The following is a 27,810-nucleotide window of genomic DNA, read 5'->3' on the forward strand; positions in this document are numbered from 1 at the left end:
CCTCCTTTTCATTTCTATCTATCTTTCCTAAATGTTGAATACCCTTGGATGTTGAGTTCCCAGCCTTGGTCACCATGGAGCCATGTCTCCGTGATGCCAACCACATCGTATCCGTTAACTGCTATCTGCACAGTTAATTTGTCCACCTTATTCCAAATACTCCTCGCATTGAGGCACAGAGCCTTTCTAAGACACTTTGACCCTTTAGAATTTTACTGTAAAGTGGCCCTTTTTGTTTTTTTGCCTTGGGTTTCTCTGCCCTCCCCTTTTACTCATCAGCTTTCTGTCTTTTGTTTCTGTCTCCATTTCGCTTCCCTCTGTCTCCCTGCATTGGTTCCCATGCCCCTGCCATATTAGTTTAACTCCTCCCCAACAGCATTAGTAAACACTCCCCCTAGGACATTGGTTCCAGTCTTGCCCAGGTGCAGACCGTCCGGTTTGTAGTGGTCCCACCTCCCCCAGAACCGGTTCTAATGCCCCAGGAATTTGAATCCCTCCCTGCTGCACCACTGCTCAAGCCTCGTATTCATCTGAGCTATCCTGTGATTCCTACTCTGACTAGCACGTGGCACTGGTAGCAATCCCGAGATTACTACTTTTGAGGTCCTACTTTTTAATTTAGCTCCTAGCTCCTTAAATTCGTCTCTTAGGACCTCATCCCGTTTTTTACCTATATCGTTGGTACCAATGTGCACCACGACAACTGGCTGTTCACCTTCCTTTTTCAGAATGTCCTGCACCCGCGTCGAGACATCCTTGACCCTTGCACCAGGGAGGCAACATACCCTCCTGGAGTCTCGGTTGCGGCCGCAGAAACGCCTATCTATTCCCCTTACAATTGAATCCCCTACCACTATCGCTCTCCCACTCTTTTTCCTGCCCTCCTGTGCAGCAGAGCCATCCACAATGCCTTAAACTTGGCTGCTGCTGCCCTCCGCTGATGAGTCATCCGCCCCAACAGTACTCAAAACGGTGTATCTGTTTTGCAGGGGGATGACCGCAGGTGACCCCCGCACTACCTTCCTTGCACTGCTCTTCCTGTTGGTCTTCCATTCCCTATCTGGCTGTGGACACTTTACCTGCGGTAAGACCAACTCGCTACACATGCTAATCATGTCATTCTGAAACTAGGATATTAAATCTAAACAAAGTAAACTCTAGGTGTGAGGGTGCGGGAGTTCTCCCTTTATTTATTGTGGACTTGGCCTGGAGGGTGTTGCATGGAACAGTTCCATACAATAAGTTTTAAGGTCGGTTCACGGACTCCCAGGCCACCTGCAATTTCTACGGTCTGGAGGACTCCATGTTCCACATCTATGTTGTATGTGTGAGGTTGCAGCTGCTTTTCCAATATTTGAAGGGGCTGCTCCTCAAGTTCTGGTTGCACTTCAGTCCCACACTCCTGATCTTTGGGCACCCTGTGTGGAGGAGAGCTGGAAGGTCCGAAGGACTCCTCGAAGGATTGCTCCTGGGCATGGCCAAGGTGGCCATCAACTGGTCCAGGCAGTGGGCAGTCGAGGGGGTCGTTCAGCCCTACTGCCTGCCTCTCTTCCGTGGTTACATCTGAGCCAGGGTGTCCCTGGAGATGGAGCACGCGGTGTCCACCGGGACACTCGCGGCCTTCTGCGAGAGGTGGGTGCCGGAGGGACTGGAGTGCATCATCACCCCCAGTCTGGTCTGTGGTGGATGGCATAGTTGTATGCAGACAAACTTGAGTGCCCATCTCTGGATGTGGGCTGATGCGTTGGTATTTATCCCTTTACTCTCAGTAAACAGGGATATAAGTGGCTTATGGTCAGTTGCCAATTCGAATTTTAGCCCAAATGGGTACTGATGCATTTTCTTTACCCCATAAACACACGCTAATGCTTCTTTTTCAATCATGCTGTAGGCTCTCTCAGTCTTCGACAGACTCCTGGATGCATAAGCAACCGGTTGCAGTTTCCCAAAATCATTAGCTTGTTGCAATACACACCCAACGCCGTATGACGACGCATCACATGCTAGTACCAAATGCTTACATGGATCATACAACACAAGCAATTTGTTTGAGCATAGCAATTTTCTTGCTTTCACAAAGGCATTTTCTTGGCTTTTGCCCCAAACCCATTCACCCCGTTTTCGTAGTAAGACATGTAGTGGTTCTAGCAGGTGCTGAGACCTGGTAAGAAGTTACCAAAGTAGTTCAAGAGTCCCAGAAATGACCGCAGCTCCGTCATGTTCTGTGGCCTTGGTATGTTCTCGATTGCCTCCGTCTTCACGTTGGTGGGCCTGATGCCATCCGCCGCATTCCTCCTTCCCAGGAATTCCACTTCAGATGCAAGGAAAACGCATTCGAGCGTTTTAACCTGAGTCCCACGCGATTGAGTCGACTAAGAACCTCCTCCAGGTTCTACAGATGCTCAACTGTGTTTCAACCTGTGACCAAGATGTCATCCTGGAAGACCACGGTGTGCGGGACCAACTTCAGTCAACGTTCCATGTTTCTCTGGAATATCGCTGCTGCTGATTGGATTCCAAACCAGAACCTGGTATAAACAAAAAGACCTTTAATGCAGGTGAGGGCCTTCGATGATTCCTCCAGTTCCTGTATCATGTAGGCTGAAGTCAGATCTAGCTTCGTGAACGTCTTTCCTCCCGCCAGCATTGCAAAGAGGTCATTGGCTTTTGGTAGGGGGGATTGGTCCTGCAGGGAGAAATGATTGATAGGTACTTTGTAATCACCACAGATTCTGACGGTGCCGTCCCCCTTGAGGACTGGGGCAATAGGACTGGCCCACTCGCTGAACTCGATCGGTGAAATGGGGCCCTCTCGTTGCAGCCAGTCTAGCATGATCTCTACCCTTTCTCTCATCATGTACGGTACTGCTCTCGCCTTGTGATGGATGGGTCGTGCCCTCGGAATTAGGTGAATCTGCACTTTTGCTGCTTGGAATTTCCCGATGCCTAGTTCAAACAGTGAAGGAAATTTATTTAAGACCTAGGCACACAAAGTTTCATCAGCGGGCGATAGCACTTGGATGTCATTCCAGTTCCAGCCTATCTTTACCAGCCTGCTCCTGCCGAGCAGTGTGGGACCATCGCCTGGTACCACCCAGAGTGGTAGCTTGTGCACCGCTCCATCATAGGAGATCTTTATGGTAGCACTGCCGATTACAGGAATCAGTTCCTTTGTGCAAGTTCTTAGTTTTGAATTGGAGTTAAGACTGGCCTTGAGGCCTTGTTGCACCACAACCTTTCGAAAGTCTTTTTGCCCATGATGGACTGGTTTGCACCCGTGTCCAGCTCCATTGACACCGGGAGTCCATTTAGTTCAACATTCAGCATTATCGGGGGACAATTCGTGGTGAATGTGTGCACCCCATGTACCTCTGCCTCCTCTATCTGAGGCTTTGTTTAGACATGACCCTCCTCTGCAACATGGTGGTTTTCAGGTATAACAGGTTTAGCAGCTTGCCTGCACATCATTGGAGGTGTCCTATTGTTCCACAGCCCTTGCAAACGTATCCTCTGAATCGGCATGAATGGAAACTAAGATCACCCCTGCAGCGCGAGCAAGGTGTTAATGGTCTTGCATTCATCACCCTTGATGGTGGACTCTGAGACATCTGCGGACGTGTAGCTGCAGGTACATGTGACCTGCCCTGTATTTTATGATTCGAAATCAACATCACTTTGTTCACAGTACTTGTAGCAGCAGTTGTGTGTGAAGAGATTTGCTTAGTATTGGCACTGGTGGCAATGAATGCCTGGGCTATCGCTATGCCTTACTCAAGGCTGGGGTCTCTACAGTCAAAAGTTTGTGAAGTATGGTTTTGTGGCCAATGCAAGTATGAAAAAGTCTCTGAGCATGTGCTCCAAATATTCTTCAAATTTGCAATGTTCTGCAATGCATCTTAGCTCGGCGATATAACTTGCCACTTCCTGGCCTTCAGAACTTTTGTAGGTGTAGAACCAGCACCTCGCCATCAGAATGCTTTCCTTTGGGTTCAAATGCTCTCGGACCAGTGTGCACAAATCGTCGTATGATTTCTCCATGGGTTTCGCTGGAGTGAGCAGATTCTTCATGAGGCCATATGTTGGTGACCCACAGACGGTGAGGAGGATCTCCCTTCATTTGGCAGTGCTCTCTTCCCCATCTAGCTCATTGGCCATGAAGTATTGGTAGAGTCGCTCCACAAAAGTTTCCCAATCATCTCCCTCCAAAAATTTCTCCAGGATGCCCACTGTTCTCTGCATCTTTGGGTTCGCTGTCTGTATTGGCGGCAATCGGGAGCAGCGTCGGAGATGCATGGAGAGGCCTATAAAAGGCACAGTAGGGAGTCCGGGGCCCAGCGTCAGCGGCAGTCGGGAGCAGCGTCGGAGGTGCGTGGAGAGGCCTATAAAAGGCACAGCAGGGAGTCCAGGGCCCAGCGTCGGAGGTGCGTGGAAAGGCCTATAAAAGGCACAGCAGGGAGTCTGGAGCAGCGTCGGAGGTGCGTGGAGAGGCCTATAAAAGGCACAGCAGGGAGTCCGGGGCCCAGCGTCGGCGGCAGTCGGGAGCAGCGTCGGAGGTGCGTGGAGAGGCCTATAAAAGGCACAGCAGGGAGTCCAGGGCCCAGCGTCGGCGGCAGTCAGGAGCAGCGTCGGAGGTGCGTGGAGAGGCCTACAAAAGGCACAGCAGGGAGTCCGGGGCCCAGCGTCGGCGGCAGTCGGGAGCAGCGTCGGAGGTGCGTGGAGAGGCCTATAAAAGGCACATTAGGGAGTCCAGGGCCCAGCGTCGGAGGTGCGTGGAGAGGCCTATAAAAGGCGTGACTTGTGCAGCTACAGGGCGAAGGCAAAAAGAAGTAGAAAGAAACAGAAAGGTGACGTCACAGCCAAGGGGGTTGGTGATTGGTGAGTAGTTTTTCTTTTTTCTCTTCTATAAACTTTAGCATTGTTGTTGCCTATCTAAGGGTTAAGTCATGGCAGGACAGCTCAGTCACATGTTATGCTCCTCCTGTACCATGTGGGAACTCAGGGATGACACCAGTGTTCCTGATGACTACGTGTGCGGGAAGTGTACCCGCCTCCAGCTCCTGATGGACCGCGTTGCGGAATTGGAGCTGAGGGTGGATTCACTCTGGAGCATCCACGATGCTGAGAATGACGTGAGTAGCAAGTGTAGCGAGTTGGTTGTACCATAGGGAAAGAGTACACAGCCAGATAGGGAATGGAAGACCAGCAGGAAGAGCAGTGCAAGGAAGGTAGTGCAGGGGTCCCCTGTGGTCATCCCCCTGCAAAACAGATACACTGCTTTGGGTACTGTTGGGGGGGGAATGACTCATCAGGGGAGGGCAGCAGCAGCCAAGTTCATGGCACCGTGGCTGGCTCTGTTGCACAGGAGGGCAGGAAAAAGAGTGGGAGAGCGATAGTGATAGGGGATTCAATTGTAAGGGGAATAGATACGCGTTTCTGCGGCCGCAACCGAGACTCCAGGATGGTATGTTGCCTCCCTGGTGCAAGGGTCAAGGATGTCTCGGAGCGGGTGCAGGACATTCTAAAAAGGGAGGGAGAACAGCCAGTTGTCGTGGTGCACATTGGTATCAACGACATAGGTAAAAAAATGGATGAGGTCCTACAAAACGAATTTAAGGAGCTAGCAAATAAATTAAAAAGTAGGACCTCAAAAGTAGTAATCTCGGGATTGCTACCAGTGCCACGTGCTAGTCAGAGTAGGAATCGCAGGATAGTGCAGTGAATACGTGGCTTGAGCTGTGGTGCAGCAGGGAGGGATTCAAATTCCTGGGGCATTGGAACCAGTTCTGGGGGAGGTGGGACCAGTACAAACCGGACGGTCTGCACCTGGGCAGGACCGGAACCAATGTCCTAGGGGGAGTGTTTGCTAGTGCTGTTGGGGAGGAGTTAAACTAATATGGCAGGGGGATGGGAATCAATGCAGGGAGACAGAGGGAAACAAAAAGGAGACAAAAGCAAAATACAGAAAGGAGATGAGGAAAAGTGGAGGGCAGAGAAACTCAAGGCAAAGAACAAAAAGGGCCACTGTACAGCAAAATTCTAAAAGGACAAAGGGTGTTAAAAAAACAAGCCTGAAGGCTTTGTGTCTTAATGCAAGGAGTATCCATAATAAGGTGGATGAATTAACTGTGCAAATAGATGTTAACAAATATGATGTGATTGGGATTACAGAGACGTGGCTCCAGGATGATCAGGACTGGGAACTCAACATCCAGGGGTATTCAACATTCAGGAAGGATAGAATAAAAGGAAAAGAAGGTGGGGTAGCATTGCTGGTTAAGGAGGAGATTAATGCAATAGTTAGGAAGGACATTAGCTTGGATGATGTGGAATCTATATGGGTAGAGCTGCAGAGCACCAAAGGGCAAAAAACATTAGTGGGAGTTGTGTACAGACCTCCAAACAGCAGTAGTGATGTTGGGGAGGGCATCAAACAGGAAATTAGGGGTGCATGCAAAAAAGGTGCAGCAGTTATAATGGGTGACTTTAATATGCACATAGATTGGGCTAACCAAACTGGAAGCAATACGGTGGAGGAGAATTTCCTGGAGTGCATAAGGGATGGTTTTCTAGTCCAATATGTCGAGGAACCAACTAGGGGGGAGGCCATCTTAGACTGGGTGTTGTGTAATGAGAGAGGATTAATTAGCAATCTCGTTGTGCGAGGCCCCTTGGGGAACAGTGACCATAATATGGTGGAATTCTGCATTAGGATGGAGAATGAAACAGTTAATTCAGAGACCATGGTCCAGAACTTAAAGAAGGGTAACTTTGAAGGTATGAGGCGTGAATTGGCTAGGATAGATTGGCGAATGGTACTTAAGGGGTTGACTGTGAATGGGCAATAGCAGACATTTAGAGACCGCATGGATGAACTACAACAATTGTACATTTCTGTCTGGCGTAAAAATAAAAAGGAGAAGTGGCTCAACCGTGGCTATCCAGGGAAATCAGGGATAGTATTAAAGCCAAGGAAGCGGCATACAAATTGGCCAGAAATAGCAGCGAACCCGGGGACTGGGAGAAATTTAGAACTCAGCAGAGGAGGACAAAGGGTTTGATTAGGGCAGGGAAAATGGAGTACGAGAAGAAGCTTGCAGGGAACATTAAGACGGATTGCAAAAGTTTTTCTATAGATATGTAAAGAGAAAAAGGTTAGTAAAGACAAACGTACGTCCCCTGCAGTCAGAATCTGGGGAAGTCATAACGGGGAACAAAGAAATGGCGGACCAATTGAACAAGTACTTTGGTTCGGTATTCACTGAGGAGGACACAAACAACCTTCCAGATATAAAAGGGGTCAGAGGGTCTAGTAAGGAGGAGGAACTGAGGGAAATCCTTATTAGTCGGGAAATTGTGTTGGGGAAATTGATGGGGTTGAATGCCGATAAATCCCTAGGGCATCCCAGAGTACTTAAGGAGGTGGCCTTGGAAATAGCGGATGCATTGACAGTCATTTTCCAACATTCCATTGTCTCTGCATCAGTTCCTATCGAGTGGAGGGTAGCCAATGTAACCCCACTTTTTAAAAAAGGAGGGAGAGAGAAAACAGGGAATTATAGACCGGTCAGCCTGACATCGGTAGTGGGTAAAATGATGGAGTCAATTATTAAGGATGTCATAGCAGTGCATTTGGAAAGAGGTGACATGATAGGTCCAAGTCAGCATGGATTTCTGAAAGGGAAATCATGCTTGACAAACCTTCTGGAATTTTTTGAGAATGTTTCCAGTAGAGTGGACAAGGGAGAACCAGTTGATGTGGTATATTTGGACTTTCAGAAGGCTTTCGACATGGTCCCACACAAGAGATTAATGTGCAAAGTTAAAGCACATGGGATTGGGGGTAGTGTGCTGACATGGATTGAGAACTGGTTGTCAGACAGGAAGCAAAGAGTAGGAGTAAATGGGTACTTTTCAGAATGGCAGGCAGTGACTCGTGGGGTACCGCAAGGTTCTGTGCTGGGGCCCCAGCTGTTTACACTACATTAATGATTTAGACGAGGGGATTAAATGTAGTATCTCCAAATTTGCGGATGACACTAAGTTGGATGGCAGTGTGAGCTGCGAGGAGGATGCTATGAGGCTGCAGAGCGACTTGGATAGGTTCGGTGAGTGAGCAAATGCTTGGCAGATGAAGTATAATGTGGATAAATGTGAGGTTATCCACTTTGGTGGTAAAAACAGAGAGACAGACTATTATCTGAATGGTGACAGATTAGGAAAAGGGGAGGTGCAACGGGACCTGGGTGTCATGGTATATCATTCATTGAAGGTTGGCATGCAGGTACAGCAGGCGGTTAAGAAAGCAAATGGCATGTTGGCCTTCATAGCGAGGGGATTTGAGTACAGGGGCAGGGAGGTGTTGCTACAGTTGTACTGGGCCACACCTGGAGTTTTGGTCTCCTAACCTGAGGAACGACATTCTTGCTATTGAGGGAGTGCAGCGAAGGTTCACCAGACTGATTCCCGGGATGGCGGGACTGATCTATCAAGAAAAACTGGATTAACTGGGCTTGCATTCACTGGAGTTCTGAAGAATGAGAGGGGACCTCATAGAAACGTTTAAAATTCTGATGGATTTAGACAGGTTAGATGCAGGAATAATGTTCCCAATGTTGGGAAAGTCCAGAACCAGGGGACACAATCTAAGGATAAGGGGTAAGCCATTTCGGACCGAGATGAGGAGAAACTTCTTCACCCAGAGAGTGTTGAACCGGTGGAATTCTCTACCACAGAAAGTTGTTGAGGCCAATTCACTAAATATATTCAAAAAGGAGTTAGATGAAGTCCTTACTACTAGGGGGATCAAGGGTATGGCGCGAAAGCAGGAATGGGGTACTGAAGTTGCATGTTCAGCCATGAACTCATTGAATGGCGGTGCAGGCTAGAAGAGCCGAATGGCCTACTCCTGCACCTATTTTCTATGTTTCTATGTATCTCGTCGCCAGTTGTTGTATATGGAGAAAGAGTCAGACTGAATACTGTGAACTCAAAGTAACGTGTGACCTTAGTCTTTATTGCAGGTCTCCAGTGTGCCTCTCCAAACTGTGAAGCCTTCTTAAATACCTGTGCTCCCGAGGGATTATGGGATCTCTTGGGACTCTGGGGAATGAGCCCTCCGGTGGCTGTACAGAGTAAATACAACTCCACATATATAATACTAATATATTACCCCGAACCCCGTGAACTTTTATCTTGTGCAGTAACCTTTTATGTGGCACCTTGTCAAATACCTTCTGGAAGTCCAAATACACCACATCCACTGGTTCCCTTTATCCACTCTGTTTGTTACATCCTCAAAGAATTTCTGCAATTTGTCAAACATGACTTCCCCTTCATAAATCCATGCTGACTCTGCCTGACCGAATGCTTTTCCAAATGTCCTGCTACTGCTTCTTTAATAATGGACTCCAACATTTTCCCAACCACAGATATGAGGCTAACTGGTCTATAGTTTCCTGATTTTTGTCTGCCTCCTTTTTTAAATAGGGGCTTTACATTTGCAGTTTTCCAATCTGCTGGGACCTCCCCAGAATCCAGGGAATTTTGGCCTTTATTACAAGATGATTTAAATATAAGAGTAAAGGTTTCTTACTGCAATTATATACAGTACAGTAGATACCTCAAATCGCTGTTGATATGCCACCAACAATGTCTCCGCAAGATCCTGCAAATCTCCTGGGAGGATAGATGCACCAATGTCAGTGCTGGAATACTGCGTGCAGTTTTGGTTTCCATATTTTACAAAAGGATATATTTGCTTTGGAGGCAGTTCAGAGAAGGTTCACTAGGTTGATTCCGGGAATGAGGGGGTTGACTTGTTGGGCCTCTACTCATTGGAATTCAGAAGATTGAGATGTGATCTTATCGAAATGTATAAGATTATGAGGGGGCTTGACAGGATGGATGCAGAGAGGATGTTTCCACTGAAGAGGCACAATCTTAGAATAAGGGATGCTTATTTAAAACAAAGATGAGGAGAAATTTCTTCTCTCACAGGATTGTAAATCTGTGGAATTCGCTACCTCAGAGAGCTGTGGAAGCTGGGATATTGAATAAATTTAAGACAGAAATAGAGAGTTTCTTAAACGATAAGGGGATAAGGGGTTAGGGGAGCGGGTGGGGAAGGGAGCTGAATCCATGATCAGATCAGCCATGATCTTATTGAATGGCGGAGCAGGCTCGAGGGGTTGTATGGCCTACTCCTGTTCCTATTTCTTATGTTATTATGTTCCTGATCAGACCAACATCACCAGCATCGAAGCACTGACCACACTCGACCAGCTCCATTGGGTGGGTCACATTGTCTGCATGCTGGACACGAGACTCCCAAAACAAGTGCTCAACACAGCAAGAGAGCCTCACGTGTGCAGAGGTAATGTTTCAAGGGCATCTTCAAAGCCTCCTTGATAAAGTGACTGAGATGAGGAGAGGTTTCTTCACTCAGAGGTTGGTGAATCTTTGGAATTCTCTCTCCCAGAGGACTGTGGAATTTCAGTCGTTGTGTATATTCAACAGACATCAATATATTTTTCGCTATTAAAGGAATCAAGGGATATGGGGATAGTGCAGGGAAGTGGAGTTGAAGTTGAAGATCAGCCATGATCTCACTGAAGGCTCGAGGGGCCAAATGACCTACTCCTGTTCCTATTTCTTATCTTATGGTGACAGTAAGTAACAGAACAGCAAAGGTAAACTGCAGGTGTGCAGGTACAACCCAGGGGTCAGTCCACCCAGTGACCAGAGCACACAGCTGGACATCGCAAATTATCCAGTCCTCCATTGACATTAGCATGATGTTGGCTCAATATGCTAAAAATGGTTTCTCATTGGTTATCTGCCAAAAATGGAAAACAAAAGCTATAGCTGGTTATGAAATAGTCTGGGACTGGTTCTATGGCGAGATGCAGTTCTCCACCTCCATTACATGAAGAGAGCATGACGTAATCTAACCGAGCACTTTGAGCCTCATTGATGCCACGATAGAAACAGTCTGTAATTTATAGAGAGCCGAAATGTGGAAGGAGAAAGATCTGGCTATTTCTATTTCTCTGCCTGTCTTCCATCTCTCCTGTCACCTCTCCTCAACCCATCTGCCCTCTTCTCCCTCTCCATCTGTTTCTATCTTCCTTTGTTTTTTGTTCCTTTTTCTGATCAGCCAGTTCTCTCTGTGACAGTCATCCATTTTCTATCCTTCTGTCCCTTTCTACCTTTCCTCCTTTCTATCTATGGTCTCCCCCTGGCGCGCGGCCCCACCCTCTCTAACACAGCCATACCAGGCCACAGTCCCTCAAAAAGGCAAAGTCAGGGCGGTGAGGGATCTTCTTATTCGTTAATGGAATGAGGACATCGCTGGCCTCATCGGTGAACCTTCGTTGCATTCCCTCTGTGGCAAGTATATCCTTCCTTCGTTAAGGAGACCAAAACTGGATACAATACTCCAGGTGTCGTCTTAGCAGGGCCCAATATAATTGCAGTAAGATGTCTTTACTCTTCTACGCAAATCTTCCTGTAATAAAGACTAACATACCATTTGCTTTCTTAATTGTTTGCTGTACCTGCATGTTAACTTTCAGTGGTTCGTGTACAAGGACACCATGGCCCCTTTGAACACTAACATTTCCCAATCTTTCATGATTTAAAAAATAGTCAGCTTTTCTGTTTTTCCTACCAAAGAGGATAACTTCAAATTTCTCCACATAATATTCCATTTGCCATGTTCTTTCCCATTCACTTAACCTCTCTATATCCCCTTAAAGCCTCTTTGCACCCTCCTCACAACTTGCATTCCTATGTAGCTTTGTATCATCAGCAAACTTTGATATATAACATTTAGTCCTCTCATCCAAACTATTGATATACATTGTGAATAGCTGTGGCCCAAGCACTGATCCTTGTGATACCCCACTAGTTACAGTCTGTCAACCTGGAAATTACCCGTTTATTCCTACTCTCTGTTTTCTGTCCATTAATCAATCCTTATTCCATGCTAGTATGTTATCCCCAATCCCATGAGCCCTAAGTTTGTTTAATAACCTCGTGTGGCACCTTATCGAATGCCTGCTGAAAATGAAAATACACCAAATTCACTGGTTCCTCCTTATCTATTCTACTAGTTACAAACTCAAAAAACTCGCAACAAATTTGTCAAACATGATTTCCCTTTCATAAAGCCATGTTGACACTGCCCAATCTTATTATTATTTTCTAAGTGCGGTTACCATGTCCTTAATAATAGATTGAGCATTTTCCCTACTACTGATGTCAGGCTAACTGGTCTGTAGTTCCCTGTTTTCTCTCCCCCTCCTTTCTTACATAGCCAAGTTACATTCACTACCTTCCAATCCACGGGAACTGTTGTGGAGTATTAAAAATATAACACTCACACAAGAAAGGTCTTTTAAAGAGAAAATAGATGTTTATTAAAACCTGATATATCAAGGGAGAACTGGTTGCAAACAGTTCACTCGCTGGTGCTCTGCTCCCTGTCTCACAGGACAAGCAGTGCAATTACATGTTTATAGAGCTGAAAAACAGAAATTAGGTGGGGAAGTGTTCCATTTTTCCACCAGTCCCCGCCCACCTGCTACTAATACATTGGTTAATACTGGTTACAGGTAATTTCATTGGTACAGTAATTTCTACTGATTCTATTGGTTATAGTAATTTCTAATGATTCTATTGGTACATTCAGTTCTGACAGCCGTTGCTAGGGGACAGCCCCTGTGAGTTGTGTATACCATCCTAGAAACATCTTCCTAGGCTTGTTATCTTTGGCAGAGTCTGGTTATACTCTGCTTTAAAGAGGCTTTTGTGTCTATTATCTCCTGTGTCTGGAACGTCATGGTCGTCTCTCGTTATTTCTGTAAGCTGTCTACATAAATCCTGGGGGGGGAGGGGAGGCACGGAGGGGAGGGGGTTCTTATCTCCAAAGAGAATTTCTCTGGCCTTAGTGTTTCAACTTAATTGCTGGGATGTGGGATTCAGCTATTCTACTATGAACGCATGTAAACTTGTCTCTCAGTCTATCTTACTTGATATTTTAATTACACCATCTTACTTTTCCCCTAATTGAGTTTTTTTGCCCCTACAATCCCCCATTTGATCAGGTGGTAACCCCGAATACCCACCATGAACAACAATTTTCCTTTCCCTGCCTTTCCATGTCTTAATTCGTGTGTCTCCCACCTCGGTTTCGTTGATCAGGCAATAGGATTGGGACAGCCATGATTCATCAGGTATTCATGCCGTCTTTGTGTTTGATTACCCCTTTTCGGATCTAACAAAGGCTTTCTGCGTTCTTGGTTACAGGCCTTGGCCACATCTTCACTCTGCATCTTTTGTATCTGCCTCCACTATTGCTGCACTAGGACTAACGCATGGAATATAATTCTAATTCCTAGCTTGTAACTTTGCTTGGGTATGCCTCTCCTGTCTTTGCACTTGTTACATAACATCACCAACCAAATCAAGGCTATTACTGTCTATGCTACCACTAGGGTATGTGAAAGGATTCTTATCCATGGATGTATAATCTCAAGTATCAAGGCGGGTTTTTCAGGTTATCCTTTATTTCACTGTCCAGTTCTTTGCCTTTATCCTTTAGCTCATAATATATTTTAATGTTATTTCTTAATAGTCCTTTGAGCTCAGTTAAATCTTCAAGTAACAGGGGAATTGGTGGTGCTTGCTCTTCCATGTAATCATCAATATCTTGCTTAATCTTATCACTTATATTTAATATCATTGTCTTTCTGGCGTGTATATACGTCATGTGTGCTCTTCCCACTGCCACCGACACTCTGGGAGTAAAGCAAAAGTTTCACATTGTAAGGTTACAATTCAAGCCTCTGTAATTGTAGTTACCACACAATATTCTCCTCACCCTTGATAGGCGTAATGTGTGGGTTCGGTTCGGGCAGGGCTTATTCCAATGACACATCCTTCCGTAGTATTGTCAAACCTGCAGCTATCCTTGCTCCCGTCTCCCACTGGGTGAGGGCATACAGTTAGGCTTCCTTCTCTCCGGCATCCGGATAAAGATATTCCCCTTATATTTCCATTCTTTTTTTATCTCATTCTGGTCCATTGCGGATGTACTCTTCCCCTCGTATTATGTTTGATCTCCCTCACATCCTCCTGTAACCGCATACACCCTAGTCATTCCTTTCAGGGTGCATGCGTCTAATGGCCCAGTGTGCTGTGCCATTTCCTTCAACTGGGTGTTATTTATCCAATCTGGAACTGGCTTGGTTTGCATTGTGTCTCACCTGACCGATCATCCATCTCCCATAGGCATAACATGTGTCTCTTTTCCTGACCTCGGCATCGTCCTCTCATTCCTGCTTATTTAGCTCGTTAATTGTTCGTGCATGGCCTTCCAATATGGATATACCCTCCAGCAGTATTTTGGATGTTTTAGATCCTAACTCTGAAGATTCTATCCCTATCCCGGCCTGTTTCCTCATCTGTACCTCCATCGTTCCCCTCAAACTATCTGCTCATGCTTGAATCGCCTGTATATCTAGTGCATTTACTAGAAAGGTCCCTGTACCTACTCCAGTTAATACATCATTCCCTATAGATCTCCTCTGTCTTCCTCCTTTGTGTCTCAGCTGCTTGTGATACTTCCTTGCTCCTGATGTGTCACTAGCTTTTCTCAGGATTGTGTCTAGCAATTGTGTATACAACGCTTTAGTCTTGGGGCTAAGCTTTTCTGACAGGTATAGGGCTGTTAAATTTATGCTCACGGGTAACATTTTATGCTGCACATTGTCAAATAACAACGTAGCTTCTGTTCCAAGTTTAACTACCAATCGCTTTCCCAAGGTTAATTCCCCTGGTTTACAATATTCAGGTAACATTTATCCACTTATCTTGTGGCTTCAAGATAAACGCTCCTGATGCTTGGATGCCGCCCCCTAGGGGCTGCTTTATGTAGTTGTTGTACCCTCTGGTGTGGGAATATGCTTCTGGGCCCCCGAGGGGCAGCCTTGTAGCTTGTCCTTGTAGACGCATAAGGGCAGTGGTGATCATGCTTATATTCTGTTGATAAAAAACATCCTGGATATTCCAGGTTTTTAGTTAGTCTTACCATTTCTATTTTAACCAGATTGTTTGCACCATTTCTCCAGACATGTGCCCTTTTCCAGATCCATTTTATTATAGCCAGTATCCCTAATACTGCAAATATACATCCTAATCCTCTAAAAAGTCCATCTGTCGTACCTTTATATTATTTCAGCTGGGAGCAGTGCTTCCATCGGCCCCTATCTTTCATATTCACGCAAGGACATGTATCTCCACTAATTAATACCTCAAATGGTCCACTCCACCTAGGTGCGAACCCTGGTTTCTCTGCCACTTCCTTAACCATTACCTTTGCCCCCATCTAGGGGATTATAGCCGAGGTGGTTATCTCACCGCCTTCGTTCTCTTCCTTCTGCCTTTCTCGGACCTTGTGTCACATACCTTTCAACTGCTCAGTCAATTCGCTCACATACTTTCTGATTCTATCTTGTAATGATCCTAATACTGGGCCCAGGTTTCAGATGTCCTCCCAGAATGGCACACTCCAAGAGGCCCATCTATTTTTGAGAATGAAAAGTGCCTAACTCTTACCTCGCGATTTTCCGAGTCCAGCAGGCCTGTTTCACAGTCAACACAGTGCAGCACAAGTAGCTGGGGGCGGAACCAGAGCCCTGGGCCAAAAAGAGTGCCGGCAGCCGCGCGCATGCGCAGTGGAGTATGCGCACATGTGCAGTAGCTCCTGGCCCCCAGATTCTGTGTGCGTGTGCTGCAGGCTGTGTGGGAGGGGCCCAAAGCATGCAGACCCTAGCCCTGGCCGAATGGGCTCCTAGAGCAGGTGACCGACTATGCGGAGGAGGAGGAGATCCTGAGCTCGGACCTGGAGATGGCAAACAAGAAAGGGAGAATTGCTGGCAAAAGTGACCAAGAAGGGAGATGTCGATTGCTCTCACTGACTGAGGCCATCGAGTGTTCCTTGGGACTGTCTCGGAAATGTTTGGAGGGGCGGGGGTAGGAGGAAAACAAAGAGATTGGGGGCAAGACGCGAGTATTGCTGCCTGCGTGAATGGGCTGCATGTGCTTGTTGCTGTGTGCAGTGCTGGAGGGCTCCCGGTGCTCCCAAATAGGAAAGTGAGGTAGGAACTTTTTATTTTTTATTTATTGATTTATTGAATTTTTTATTTTTTATTTATGGATTTATTTATCATTTATTATTGATGATGGTTCTTTATTTTTAAAAGTGAAGTGTTTAATGCTTTGGAAAATCCTCTAACTTCCCTTTCCCCCCCTATCTCTGGCTACCTGCACCTGATTTCTAAAGTCCGCAAGGTTTTTCAGAGCGTACAAAAGTTGTAACTTAGTTTGGAGTAACTTTTCACTGCCTAAACTTGCAAAAAAGAGGTGCAAGTGGCTGGTAATGTCCCCTTTTGGGAAAAAAAAACCTGTACTAAAACAAAACCATACCAACTCACTTAAACTGGAGCAAACTAAATGCCGAAAATTGCAATTTCTAAGATACTCCATATTAAACTAGTTGCTCCAAAAAAATAGAAGCAACTTGAGCCAAAACTTCAGCCCAAAGAAACCACCCGGAGTCATGGGTAGGTTATGATGAGAGAAATTTTATTACAAGCATGCAGGGGACAGAACTCGAGCAAAGACTCTCTGACCGAACAATATATATCTGTGACTGACAGCTGCTCAACCGTTGGTTCTGCCCATGTGACAGGCTAATGTTTACGCCCATGTCTCTTCCATAACTGGAACAGAATCTAGTACGTAGGCTTTGAAAGCTGCTTTCTGTTATCTCACTTTCTGTCGTTCTTCAACCACCGTATCTGAAGTCACAAGTTCAACTTATATTGTCCTTTGTTCTAAACTGCTAAAGCGTGTAGTTTTAATATTTTTCCAAAGTCCTTTTACACTTTCGCAGATAGCTCCCCACTTGCCCAGGAGTTTGACCTGATCCCTGAAGGTATTTCTAGATTGTTTCCAAAACTTTTAGTTTTATTTCCTTTTTTTAAGAAATCAGATTTAACTTTTTTATTTTAAATGAATCTCAGTATTTTGTTGTGCCTTTTCTTAACCAGTGGTACTCGAAACTTTCACAACAAGATTAACTCTTTACTGTGCCCATCCTAATTTCAGCTTTCCTTTTGTATTATTTGTATTATTGTTGGATTACAAAATATCAAATATGGTAATACTGTTTTTTTTAATATCGGACTTCTCATTTATGCTTATAGTTTCTAAGTGATTCACAGATCACAGAATACAAAGTACTTGTTTTATAATTATGTGCCTAAATTCTGTTTTAGAAGTTGCATGTTAAAAACGCCAATTCAAGTAGGAATAGCATACGTCGAAAATCTTTTGCTCTGTAACTTCAAGATATACTTTGTGATACAGTCCCTCATAAATTACATCTTTTAAAGCTTCAGTTTCTGACACAGTAGTTGTGTAATTTTATTAAAAAGGCTTTCAAACCCAAGATTTTCCAATACAACCAAAATGTTTATCAAGGCGAATCATCTGAAATATCTCAAAATCCCAATTCAAATATTGTACTGCCAATCTTTTATTTAGAACTTTTTTTTACTGAGATAGAAGCTTTCATGTCAAGGTTTTACACAAAGGAAAATGGAGGTGCACTTCCCCAAGCCTGCAGCCTCGCAGACTTTTTTTTTAAGGCATTACAATTTCCCTTCTCCGTTCTTATCTCATTCCTAGACTAAATTTATTGTCTTTCAACACAATGTAATCAATGATTACGTGTTTTCTTTTGACAAGTGAGTGTGTCGAATTTTTTTTTTTAAACAAACGGGTACCTTTTGTTAAACAAACCTATCCTTTGTGCATTTCCTAGCCCCATAACTTATCAACCGAATAACTCCACACCTGCGTTTCTAACTTAAAATGTAATATAATTCTAGTTTATACTTTCTTAAAACTTCCCACATACAGGACAACACTACAAAGGGTTAAAAAAAACTTTCACTCTGTCTGAAAAAGTGGTGGGGCTAAAACAAACAGACTGCTCCACCATTTCTTCAAACAGCTTTCAGACACATGAAAAATTCATTAATTCCCACCTCAAATATTCGGCAGTCAAAAATCACACAAGCACTTTTCATTTTAAAGATAGGCAATCACAAAAGTATTTTTTCATTCAACAAAGCTTATTAATTGTTTGGCCGGTTCTATTTTTGGATCCATCTGTCACTTAAGATAGTCACTATCAGGTTTTTTATGGTCAACCAAAAAATATCTACTAAGCGAGCCATTTGGCCCCCAATCTAGTGTATTTTTACACGCAATATTCAGGTTTTGGTACATCTGCCCTTATATCAGTTTCACTGTATTGTCAGATACAGAACGTCTTCCCACTTTGTATCACCTAACCCCGGTGTTTATGGTCTCAACGACTTCTTACCAATATAAACTGTATCTCTAGATACTGATTGTCCCTCTACCCCTAGAGCCAGCAATCCCCATCAACACACTTATCGATTTATCTGTACTCTAAAATATTAATGTTTCTTCTATCCAGTTCCCCTTAAACTTAGAGGCCACTTCTACATCGAAGCCTTATGATAGTGTCTATCGTGACTTCCGAATTCCCTCAAGTCTTTTACACCATAACTGACCCTTCACAGATTTAATGTACCCCGGGCAACAGACACATCTCATAACGTCCTGCATCGGATTATGAGTGGTAGTTAATGATACTCACTCATGATGGATTCGTATATGTTCATCTGTAGACTGCCCGTGGCATCCTGTTCGTGACGCCAAAAATGTTGTGGAGTATTAAAAACATAACACTCATATTTTAAAGAGAAAAGAGTTGTTTATTAAAACCTGATGTATCAAGGGAGAACCGGTTGCAAACAGTTCACTCGCTGTTTGCTCTGCTCCCGGTCTCACAGGACAAGCGATTCAATTACTTGTTTATAGAGCCGAAAAACAAAAACTAGACGGGCAAGTGTTCCATTTTCCATCAGTCCCTGCCCACCTACTACTAATACATTGGTTGATACAGGTTAAAGGCAATTTCATTGGTAGTCATTTCTAATGATTCTATTGGTTACAGTAATTTCTAATGATTCTATTGGTACATTCAGTTCTGACAGCCATTGCTAGGGAACAGCCCCTGTGTGTTGTGTATACCATCCGAGGAACATCTTCCCAGGCTTATTATCTTTGGCAGAGTCTGGTTACACTCTGCTTTAAAGAGACCTTTGTCTCTATTATCTCCTGTGTCTGGAACGTCATGGCCTTCTCTCGTTATTTCTGTAAGCTGTCTACATAAATCCTGGGGGGGGGTGCGAAGAGAATTTATCTGACCATAGTGTTTCAACTTAATTGCTCGGATGTGGGATTCAGCTTTCTACTATGAACGCATGTAAACTTGTCTCTCAGTCTTTCTTACTTTATATTTTAATTACACTAAATTACTTTTCCCCTTTTTTTTTTGCCCCTACAGGAACCATTCTAGAATCTATGGAATTTTGGAAGCTGACAACCAATGCATCCACCATTTCTTTAGCTACCTTTTTCAAAACATTAGGATGTAGGCCATCAGGCCCAGGAGATTTATCGTCTTTCAGCCCCATTAAATTCTCCAGTATCATTTTTGTACTAATACTAATTTCTTTCAGTTCTTCATTCTCACTAGACCCTTGGTTCTCCAATATTTCTGGCAGGTTTTTTGCATCTTCATGAAAACAAGCACAATTTATTTTCTCTGCCATTCCCTTATACCCCATTGTAATTTCTCCTGTCTTCACCTGTAGGGGACCCACGTTTACCTTTGCTAATCTTTTCCTTTTCATATACATATAGAAGCTTTTGCAGTCTGTTTTTATGTCTCTCACTAGCTTACTCATTCTATTTTCCCTTTCATCAATTTTTTGGTCTTTCTTTGCTGAATTTTAAAATCTTCCAAATCCTCAGGCTTACTTTTGGCAACATTATAAGCATCTTCCTTTGATCTAATATTATCTTTAACTTCTCTTGTTGGCCACAGTTGGACCACTATTCCTGTGGGGTTTTTATGCCTTAATGGAATGTATGTTTGTTGTAAATTATTAATTAATTATTTAAGTGATGGCCATTGCTTTTCTACAGTCATTCCTTTTAATGTATTTTCCCAATCTAACTTAGCCAACTCTGCCCTCATACCTACATAGTTTCCTTTGTTTAAATTTAAGACCCTAGTTTTGGATTTAATTAAAATCACTTTCAAACGTTATGCAAAATTCTAACATATTATGGTCACTCTTCCCTAAGGGACCTTTTACTATAAGGTTATTAATTAACCCTTTCTTATTGTACACTACTAGATATACAATAACCTGTTCACTAGTTGGTTCCTCAACATACTGATCTAGAAAACCATCTTGTATACCTTCCATGAATTCATCCTCCACACTATTACTGCAAATTCAGTTTGCCCAGTCTATATGCAGATTAAAGTCCCCCATGATTATTGTATTAACTTTGTTACATGTATCTTTAATATCCTGATTCATACAGTGCCTTACATTACCACTATGGTTTGGGAGCCTATAAAGAACTCCCACCAATGTTTTCTGCCCCTTGCTATTTCTTGGCTTCACCCAAACTGGTTCTACTTCTTGATTTTACGAGCTAAGATCCTTTCCCTCGACTGTCTTTATCCCATCTTTTATTATCAGGGCTACCCCTCCTCCTTTTCCATTTTGCTATTGCTTCTAAAAGTTCCGTATCCTGGAATATTTAGTTCTCAACCATGGTCACTTTGCAACCACGTCTCCGTAATGCCTATTAGATTAAAACAGATTAATTTTTTATCAGCACTATTAATTCACCTATTCTGTTGAGAATGCTTCATGCATTCAGATATAGTGCCTTAAATTTTGACTTTTTTCTATTTTTCGCTAATGTCGCCTTAGTCAGTAATGCCCGATTACCTTTGTTGTTCTCTCTGTCCCTTCCCGATACATTCTGCTTATTTTTACCCAAAACTCTGCTCTGCTCTACAGCCTTGACATGTCTCTTGTTGCTGTTTCTCTGTATCTAAACCGTGTTGTATTTTCCTGGATCTCCCCACCCCACCTTCATTAGTTTAAAGCCCTGTTTACTGCCCTAGTTATTCGATTCGCCAGGACACTGGTTCCTGCCCAGTTCAAGTCAAGCCCATCCCAGTGGAACAGCTCCCTCTTTACCCAGTGCTGGTGCTATTGCGCATAAAGCAAACTTATGCCTCCCACACCACTCTTTGGGCCACGCATTTACTTTCTAATCTGCTTATCCTTATAACAATTGGCATGCGGCTCAGGTAACAATCCAAAGATTATTACCTTTGAGGTTTAGCTTTTTCATTTGGACCCCAACTCCTCTATCTCTTTGAGCAGACCTCATTCCTAGTCCTACCTATGTTGTTGGTTCCTACATCATCCATGAAAACTGGATCTTCCCCTTCTGACTCCAAGTGCTGACCCTGAGCTGCCCTAGGAAGGGGGCAGTTTGTGATGTCCCTGTGGGGTGCAGTATGTTCAGTGTCTGAGCTGCCCCAGGGAGAGGGGGGGGGTGGGGGGTGCCGTGTGTGATGTCCTTGTGGGGAGAATGAGATCAGTGTCTGACCCTGAGCTGCCCTCATTCCTCCTGCCCTAGGGGGCAGTCACGCTCCTCTCAGTCAGAGTTAATTGGAAGGACATCGTCATCTACTGGACACCGGCGGTATATCAAGGCACATCTTGTCTGGCTCCATCCCAGAGAAATCCAAAACCAACCTGCAGACTCAATTCATTTTATTCACAATTGTTTAAAAAAGATTAGCTCCATTTGTTGTAGTTTTCAGTATTTCAAGAAAGCCCTTTAAAGAGTTAAGGATGGATGCAAATACAATCAGCATTATTTTTATCAGCCTTTTCCCTTGATTGATTGGTCAAATATCCAGAATATTAAATTCCAGCCCAGTTATAGGGAAATCAATATCAGCAGAAAGAAACCTCAACTGTCAGAATGAACACGATTCAATCTGGGATAACAGCAGAATCCAAACCCTGCAGTCACTTGTGAACTCGCTGGTGTCTCAGCAGGTTGGAGGAAGTAGTGAATTCCACCGCACATACAGGCCTCTCCCCAGTGTGAACTCGCTGGTGTGTCAGCAAGCGGGATGACAGTGAATCCCTTGCCACACACGGAGCAGGTGAACGGTGTCTCCCCAGTGTGAACTCGCTGGTGTGTCAGCAGGTGGGATGAGGTAGTGAATCCCTTTTTGCAAACGGAGCAGGTGAACAGCCTCTCCCCAGTGTGAACTCGCTGGTGTCTCATCAGCAGGTGGGATGAGGCAGTGAATCCCTTCCTGCAAACTGAGCAGGTGAACGGTCTCTCCCCAGTGTGAACTCGCTGGTGTCTCAGCAGGCTGGATGACTGAGTAAATCTCTCCCCATACACTGAGCATGTGAACGGTCTCTCGCCAGTATGAACTCACTGGTGCATCAGCAGCTGGGATGAGGTCGTGAATCCCTTCCCACACTGGAGCAGGTGAACGGTCTCTCTCCAGTGTGAACTCGCTGGTGAGTGAGAAGGTGGAATGAACAAATGAATCCCTTCCCACACAGTAAACAGGCGAACGGTCTCTCCCCGGAGTGACTGCGTCGATGAGTTTCCAGCAGGGACGGTAATTTGAATCCCTTCCCACAGTCCCCACATTTCCATGGTTTCTCCATGGTGCTGGTGCCCTTGTGTCTCTCCAGTTGAAGCCTCATCCACACACAGAACACGTGTACAGTTCCTACCCGCAGTGAATGGTGCGATGTTTTTCCAGGCTGTGTAACTGGTTAAAGTTCCTACCACAGTCAGTGCACTGGAACACTCTCACTCGGGTGTGTGTGTCTTGGTGTTTTTCTAGTCACACTGATGTTTGAAATCCGTAGCCACAGACAGAACAGACAAACATTTCTCCTTCCACATTCAAAGGCCTGAGGAATCGAATGATTCAGTCAGATCTTGACGTGATGTTTGGTTTGTGTTTTCCGTCTGCAAATCCTGCCCTTCTAATACCCTGGAAATGGAGTTTGCAAAAATAATTATGTCAAGTACAGGACAGAAATTCAGAACAGATAATTCTAGATTCTATGGAAAATTCTTTCCTCTCTTGTTCCTCCAAAGCTGTAAATCCCTGTCCCATACACTCTCCGTCCTCCCTGTGCTGAAATTCAAACACCTCGCACGTCTGAAGACAGCTTGTCCTCCGCTCCCAGTTTTCAGCAACAACTCTGTCTGGGTTCAGTTCTACACTCACTGGTTCCCCTCCCTCTCCTTCCCTGAAGGTACTGATCTCTGGCTGGGTTCAGTTCTACACTCACTGGTTCCCCTCCATCTCCTCCCCTGAAGGTACTGACTCTGGCTGGGTTCAGTTCTACACTCACTGGTTCCTCTCCATCTCCTCCCCTGAAGGTACTGACTCTGGCTGGGTTCACTGGGACCCTAAAGCCCCGCCCACACATTGTTCTTTCACAAAGATGGCCACGCATGCGCTCTACTGCTCGCTGAATCACGATGGCGGCGCACCAACCTGCAGCTTTCCTTTACAAAGATGGCGACCGTCAGCCTGGGCCTATTACCGCGAAAACGCCCCGGAGCTGCAAATCAGAGACCTGTTGTTTTTTAGTCCGGGTTGGTGGTCTGCACCAGGTGATTATGAAGCTCACCTATCAAGTACATTACTCCCCTGCGCCCCGATGATTGAAATTCGACTCCAAACTACATGTCCGACCTCCTCCGCCTGCTCACACACCGCGGCCGCCTCTGATCAAGGTCACACTGCGCATGCTCCAAATATAGCCCACGCCTGCGCACTGGGCTACGCCAGTGAGACGACCTCCTGACGTCACAGAAAGGCGGCGGGAGGGCGCCCGTGCGCAGGCGCGAAGTTTAAAATAAAATAACCTAACCTGGCATTTGTTTATTTTGATAACATGATAAAGCGAAGAATCTGCTCATAAAACTAAATCGACTGCTGCAAACGTTTCATGAATTAATCGCGGTTTTTAAAGATCTCCCCCCCCCAGTTGCCAGGGGAGACACGTCAGGTTCGCCAGTCACGCACCGGATGTGACGCACAGACGCCGGAAGTGGGGGTTAGCAGTAGCGCCGGCGAGGCTGGTCCCGGCGGACAATGTCGGAGTGGAACTCTTTCACGGCAAAGGAGCCAAAGGTGGGCAGTGCAAACGTTATGCTCAAAGCTTCCCTGATAAAGTGCAACATCATCACCGACACCTGGGAGTCCCTGGCCAAAGACCGCCCTAAGTGGAGGAAGTGTATCCGGGAGGGCGCTGGGCACCTCGAGTCTCATCGCCGAGAGCGGCAGTAAACAAGCGCAGGCAGTGGAAGCAGTGTGCGGCAAACCAGTCCCACCCTCCCTTTCCTCCAACCACTGACTGTCCCACCTGTGACAGGGACTGTGGCTTTCGTATTGGTCTGTTCAGTCACCTGAGGACTCACTTTTAGAGTGGAAGCAAGTCTCCCTCAATTCCGAGGGACTGTCTATGATGATGATGGAGGCCTCGGGGACCGCGAGCGGGAGCGAGGCACTTCTGTGGGTCCAGCTGGAGGTGGGCGGAGCTGCAGGGTATACGTGTGGGACCTGTCCACACAGCGCTGGCAGGGGAGACCCAGTCTCCATCCCCGGCCCGGTGCTGAATTAACCTGATCTCGGCCGGTGTGCGGGAATAGGGACATGATTGGAGCTTGATGTCCCTGGACTGGGCTGGGGGGCTGCTGGGGTTTGCTAATCAGCCAGGATCGCTGCTCTTACTCGCTATTCAACGGCCCAAGAATTCAAGAGCATGGAGGTTATGCTTGAACTGTATTAAACATGAGTTAAGCCTCAGCTAGAGTACTGCGATCAGTTCTGGTCACCACGTTACAGGAAAGATGTGATTGCACTGGAGAGAGTACCGAGGAAATTTATGCGGATGTTGCCTGGACTGGAGAATTTTAGCGATGAGGAAAGATTGGATAGGCCGAGTTTCTTTTGTTTGGAACAGAGGAGGCTGAGGGGAGACCTTATTGAGGTGTATAAAATTATGATAGGTCTAGATAGAGTGGGTAGGAAGGACTATTTCCCTTGGCTGAGTGGTCAACAAGGGGCATAGATTTAAATTAGAGAGGGTTTGAAGGGAGTTTCCTTCACCCAGAGGGTGATTTGGATCTGGAACTCACTGCCTGAAAGGCAGAAACCCTCACCACATTTAAAAAGTCCTTGGGTGTGTGCTTGAAGTGCTGTAACGTACAGGACTACAGACCAAGCGCTGGAAAGTGGGATTATACTGGAAAGCTGTTTGTTGGACATGGTGGGCCAAAATGAGGCAGTGTTTAGGGTTGGTTGTGAGCCGAATAGCTCATCAGCAAAACCTTACATCCCCGTGTGGGTCATCGCCTCGGCAAGAGGAAGGGTCTTGGGGCATTATTGGAGAACACCGGGGGTTCGTTGAAGGAAGAAATTGATTGCTGGCTCCTCTGTCTGATCTTTTACAGATGTCAGACTAGATGTCACCCCTGTGGCCTCGGGCTCCACTCCAGGCTCACAGCCAGCAAAGGGTACCCCCAACATCTGGAACGACTTCACCTCAGTGATCAAGTAAGTAAATACTGACACGCTCCCTGGGGGCCCCTTAAATATATCGATACACTCCTGGGGCTCCCAGTTAATACTGACACACTCCCCGGGGACTCCCTATAAATACTGACGCACTCCCCGGGGACTCCCTATAAATACTGACGCACTCCCCGGGGACTCCCTGTAAATACTGACCCACTTCTGGCGACCCCCTGTAAATACTGACACACTCCCCGGGGACTCCCTGTAAATACTGATGCACTCCCCGGGGACTCCCTATAAATACTGATGCACTCCCCGGGGACTCCCTGTAAATACTGACCCACTTCTGGCGACCCCCTGTAAATACTGACACACTCCCGGGGACCTCCTGTAAATACTGACACACTCCCAGGGATTCCCTGTAAATACTGACACACTCCCGGGGATCCACTGTAAATACTGACACACTCCCGGGGATCCACTGTAAATACTAACACACACCCGGGGATCCCCTATAAACACTGACACACTCCCAGGGATCCACTGTAAATACTGACACACTCCCAGGGATCCACTGTAAATACTGATACACTCCTGGGGATCCCCTGTAAATACTGACACACTCCCGGGGATCCACTCATGGGAGGATAGCACAGACACGTGTAGTCATGGCAGGAGACCCCCTGTACACGCGTCATGCTCCTCCTGTGTTATGTGGGAACTCGGGGACGTTTCCAGTGTCCCTGATGACACTACATGTGCAGGAAGTGTATCTTGCTGCAGCACCTGACAGACCGCATTGCGGTACGGTAGCTGCGTATGGATTCACTCTGGAGCATCCGCGATGCTGAGGATGTCATGAATAGCACGTTTAGTGAGTTGGTCACACCGCAGGCAAGGGTTACTCAGGCAGCTAAGGAATGGATGACCATCAGGTAGAACAGTGGAAGGAAAGTGGTGCAGGAGTCCCCTGCAGTCATCCCCCTCCAAAACAGATGCACCGTTTTGGGTATTGTTGGGGGGGATGACTCATCAGGGGAAGGCAGCAGCAGCCAACTTCATAGCACTATGGGTGGCTCTGCTGCACAGGAGGGCAGGAAGAAGAGTGGGAGAGCTATAGTGGTAGAGGATTCTATTGTAAGGGGAATAGATAGGTGTTTCTGCGGCCGCAATCTGGACTCCAGGATGGTATGTTGCATCCCTGGTGCAAGGGTCAAGGATGTCTGAATGGCTGCAGAATATTTTGGAGGGGGAGGGTGAATAGCCAATTGTCGTGGTGCATGTAGTTATCAACGATATAGGTAAAAAACGGGATGAGGTCCTACAAGCTGAATTTAGGGAGCTAGGAGTTAAATTAAAAAGCAGGATTTCAAAGGTAGTAATCTCAGGATTGCTACCAGTGCCATGTGCTAGTCAGAGTAGGAATTGCAGGATAGCTAAAATGAATATGTGACTTGAGTGGTGCAGGAGGGAGGGATTCAAATTCCTGGGACATTGGAACCGGTTCTGGAGGAGGTGGAACCAGTACAAACCAGATGGTCTGCACCTGGAACCAATGTCCTGTGAAAGTGTTTGCTACTGCTGTTTGGGAGGGGTTAATCTAATATGGCAGGGGGATGGGAATCTATGCAGGAAGACAGAGGGAAGTAAAATGGGAGCAAAAGATAGAAAGAAGAAAAGTAAAAGTGGAGGGCAGAGAAACCCAAGGCAAAAATCAAAAAGGGCCACATTACAGCCAAAGTCTAAAGGGACAAAGTGTGTTAAAAAGACAAGCCTGAAGCCTCTGTGCCTTAATGCGAGAAGTATTTGTATATGGAAGAATTAACTGCGCAGGCAGCTAATAACGAATATAATATAATTGGGATTACGCAGACATGGCTTCAGGTTGACCAAGGCTGGGAATTCAACATCCAGGGGTATTCAACATTCAGGAAGGATAGACAGAAAGGAAAAGGAGGTGGGGTAGCGTTGCTGGTTAAAGAGGAAATTAAGTCAGTCGTAAGGAAGGACATTAGCTTGGATGATAGGGAATCTGTATGGGTAGAGCTGCGGAATACCAAAGGACAGAAAACGCTAGTGGGAGTTGTGTACAGACCACCAAACAATAGTAGTGAGGTTGGGGACAGCATCAAACAAGAAATTAGGGATGCGTGCAATAAAGGTACAGCAGTTATCATGGGTGACTTTAATCT

The 27,810-nt window shown here is 45.7% G+C and overlaps 2 protein-coding genes and 1 pseudogene across 2 annotated transcripts in view; 2 read left to right on the forward strand and 1 right to left on the reverse strand.

Moving 5' to 3' along the window:
- LOC139274101 (zinc finger protein 420-like) overlaps positions 1–27,810 on the forward strand; it is a 506,104-nt gene that overhangs the window by 297,745 nt on the left and 180,549 nt on the right. The gene's annotated exons all lie outside the window — the stretch shown is intronic.
- Positions 1–27,810, forward strand: part of LOC139273552 (zinc finger protein 208-like) — a 115,756-nt gene that overhangs the window by 6,684 nt on the left and 81,262 nt on the right. The gene's annotated exons all lie outside the window — the stretch shown is intronic.
- LOC139272876 (zinc finger protein 664-like) lies at positions 10,802–23,027 on the reverse strand (annotated as a pseudogene).

This window comes from Pristiophorus japonicus, chromosome 9 (genome assembly GCF_044704955.1).
Source record: "Pristiophorus japonicus isolate sPriJap1 chromosome 9, sPriJap1.hap1, whole genome shotgun sequence".
NCBI lineage: Eukaryota > Metazoa > Chordata > Chondrichthyes > Pristiophoridae > Pristiophorus > Pristiophorus japonicus.